The sequence below is a fragment of the Lathyrus oleraceus genome, chromosome 1 (genome assembly GCF_024323335.1).
Source record: "Lathyrus oleraceus cultivar Zhongwan6 chromosome 1, CAAS_Psat_ZW6_1.0, whole genome shotgun sequence".
NCBI lineage: Eukaryota > Viridiplantae > Streptophyta > Magnoliopsida > Fabales > Fabaceae > Lathyrus > Lathyrus oleraceus.
In genome coordinates, this window is record NC_066579.1 from 385,978,762 (window position 1) to 385,982,543 (window position 3,782).

A 3,782-nucleotide genomic window follows, 5' to 3' on the forward strand; every position below is an offset into this window, starting at 1 on the left:
TTCTGAAGCCAAAAATATAGGAGAATGGTGTGACGTCCGTCACACCATGTGTTACGCTCGTAACACAAGGCAGCAGGGCGTGACGCTCGTCACACCATGTGTGGCGCTCGTCACAGGCTCAACGCTAGTACTTTTGGGCTGGGCTTTGGTTTGGTGAAATTTGCTTCTCTTCATTTCTTTTTGCACCTCCTTTTCTTCCTTTTTCACTTGTGCTTCAAATAAGCTACCTGAGACAAATAAAAGGGAAAATACCAAGTAATATCGAATAAAATGAAATAAATTGAAGTGAATAATAATATAATTTAATTAAATCGAGTCCAAAAATGTGATATTATTTCATGTTATCAGTTGTTGTATAATTTAATTGAGCGGCATCTAGGGTTCTACTAGCGTAATATATTATGTGCAGTTTCTTATCTTTTCTTTCCCCTAAAACAGCTCCTATAGCGAAATCTCTAGCATCACACATTATTTTGAAGGGTTTAGTCCAATATGGGCTTTGTAGAATGGCTGCTGAAATTAACGCTAGTTTTAACTGGTTAAAGGCTTTTATGCATTTCTCATCAAAAATAAACTTGATGTCTTTCATCAAAAGGCCGGTCAGGGGTTTTGTCATTTTAGAGAAGTCTTTTATGAAGCGTCGGTAGAAACCGGCGTGTCCAAGGAAACTACAAATTTCTCTAACTGTCTTAGGAGGTTTAAGGTTTTCTATAACTTCTATTTTTGCTTTATCGACCTCAATGCCTCTTTCAGATATTATATGTCCTAACACTATGCCTTCTTTGACCATAAAGTGGCACTTCTCCCAGTTTAACACTAGGTTAACTTCTACGCATCTCTTTAGGATTTTCTCAAGGTTAATAAGGCAGTCAGCCTAATCCACACACCGAGAAGTCGTTCATAAATACTTCCATGATTCTGTTGAGATAATCTGCGAAGATTGACATCATACAACATTGGAAAGTAGCTGGCGCATTACAGAGTCCAAACGACATTCGTCTGTAAGTAAACGTTCCGTAGGGACAGGTAAAAGTTGTTTTCTCTTTATCCTCGGGGTGAATGGGTATTTGGAAAAATCCAGAATCCATCAAGATAGCAAAAGTAAGAGTGTCTGGGAAGACGCTCAAGCATTTGATATATGAATGGAAGTGGGAAATGGTCTTTTCTAGTTGCCTTATTTAGCTTCCTATAATCTATGCACATACGTCATCCGCCTTCTATGCGTTTAGCGACATGCTCTCCTTTTTCGTTCTGCACGACTGTGATGCCTCCCTTCTTGGGTACCACATGTATAGGACTTACCCATTTACTATCAGAGATCTGATAGATTATACCAGCTTCCAGTAGTTTAAGGACTTCCTTCTTCACCACCTCGCTCATCACAGGGTTGATTCGTCTCTAATGTTCTCTGGAAGGTTTTGAATCCTCCTCTAGTGAGATCCTGTGCATACACACGAATAGGCTAATACCTTTTAAATCAGAGACGTTGTACCCTAAGGCAGAGGGGTATTTTCTTAAAACGTTCAAGAGTCGATTCGTCTCCTCTTGGTTTAAGGTGGCACTAACTATTACTGGGTGGTTCATTTCTTCATCCAGGAACTCATATCTTAGGTTCTTGGGTAATTCCTTAAGTTCTTGGGCTGGTTTTTGAGAATTTGGTGAAGGGTCTGGAGTAAGATCCAAACATTCGTGAGGTTTCGTTTCCTCTAATTCGTCATCCTTTTCATTCGCGTTTGAAAATGGTTCGATCTTAGGTTCTCCCTGATCAAATTCTCTTATGCACTCATCTATGATATCGATCGCATAACATGCGTCTCCTAGAATTGGTGCCATCAGGAATTTCGAAAGAATGAACTCGGTCTTTTCGTCCCCAACTTCGAAGGTTAATTTCCCTCTTTTGACATCTATTATAGCTCTGGCTGTTGATAAGAATGGTCTATCTAAAAGGATAGGGATATCTTCGTCTTCTTTTATATCCATGACCACAAAGTCTGTTGGGATATAAAGTTGACCGATCCTAACTGGGATGTCTTCTAAAATGCCTACGGGATACTTAACAGACATATCGGCTAATTGAAGAGACATCTTAGTTGGTTGTAACTCTCCTAAGTTTAGCCTCTTACATACAGCTAAGGGCATTAAACTTACACTAGCGCCTAAGTCTAGGAAAGCTTTGTCGATCACATGGTTTCCTAAAATGCAAGGTATAGAAAAACTTCCAGGGTCTTTCTCCTTCTTAGCAAGTTTATCCTCAGAAATGAAGTCGCATTCCAAGGGTTTTGGATCGTCGAGCCTACGCTTGTTAGTTAAGATGTCTTTGAAAAATTGGCGTAAGACGGAATTTGGGTGATAGCTTCGTTGAAAGGAATCTCTACATGAAGCTTTTCTATCACTTTTATAAATTTTTGATATTGGTTGTTGACTTTGGTTTGTTTAAGTCTCTGCGGATACGGGATTGGTGGTATGTACGTGGGCGGTGGTTTGTAAGTTTTATCCTTTGCTTCACCTTCTTGGTTGGTTTGTTTCTCGGATTCTTCCGGTTCCTCTTCTTGGTTGGTAGGCATATTCTCTTTAGAAGTTTTGGACTCGCTCATTGTTGGGTTCTGAGGCCCTTCGTAATCGGTCCCACTTCGTAACGAGATAGCGTTAGCTTGCCCTCGAGGGTTTGGTTGAGGTTGTCCAGGAAATTGGCCTCCAGGTGTAGTTTGTGGGACTTGGTTTTGTGTTACCTGTGAGATCTGGGTTTCAAGCATCTTGTTGTGAGTGATTATCTGATTAACCTTGGTTCCTAATTGCGTTATAAGTTCGTTTACGTGAATGTTTTGGTTTAGGAATTCTTTATTTTGCTGAGTCTGGCCCGATATAAAGCTTTCCATGATCTTCTCAAGGTTAGACTTCTGGGGCACACAGCTTGCATAGGTTGATTTGGTTTTTGGGCTTGATAACCTTGCGGTCTCTGAGGTGCATTATTTTGGATAGGGTTCTAGTTTTTATAGGAGAAATTTGGATGATTCTTCCATCCAGGGTTGTAAGTGTTTGAAAACGGGTTACCTTGGGCGTAATTCACTTGGTCGGTATTTAGTTCGTTCAAAAGGTTACACTCCACCGATTCGTGTCCTTTAGATCCACAGAGTTCGCACTCTGTGTGGACTACTGCTACGGTGTTAGTGTTTGTAGACATATGTTCGATCCTAAGGGCTAAAGCGTCCATTTTTGTCTGCATCATGTCTAGAGAGCTTACCTCATTCCACCTTGGGTCTCCTTTTTCTCTATTGATGCTCGTTCAGTTCCCCATTGATAATGGTTTTGGGCCATATCCTCAATCAAGTCACAAGCTTCTGGATAAGGTTTGTTCATCAGCGCGCCACCTGCGGCAGCGTCGATGCTCATCTTGGTGTTATAATGGAGCCCATTGTAGAAGGTATGAACGATCAGTCATTGCTCTAGGCCATGGTGTGGGCAGACTCTTAATAGCTCCTTATATCTCTCCCAAGCTTCGAAAAGCGATTCTCCTTGGTTTTGAGCAAATCTAGTTATTTGGTTTCGAAGAACAACAGTCTTGCTAGGAGGGAAATATCTAGCAAGGAATACTCTCCTAAGGTCTTCCCAGGTAGTTATTGAATTAGCTGGAAGTGAATCTAGCCATGAACGTGCTCTATCCCTGAGGGAGAAAGGAAATAATCTTAAACGGATCGCATCGGGTGAAGCGCCGTTAGATTTAAAGGTGTCGACTAGTTGGATAAAAACTTTTAAATGTTGATTCGGGTTCTCGGTAGCGAGAC

General features: G+C 41.0%; 1 non-coding gene across 1 annotated transcript; it reads left to right on the forward strand.

Moving 5' to 3' along the window:
• The first annotated feature begins 3,445 nt into the window (after positions 1-3,445).
• On the forward strand, positions 3,446-3,552 carry LOC127117116 (small nucleolar RNA R71). Its single transcript, XR_007801876.1, has one exon. It is a non-coding gene; the product is annotated as a small nucleolar RNA R71 (small nucleolar RNA).
• Positions 3,553-3,782: the final 230 nt, after the last annotated feature.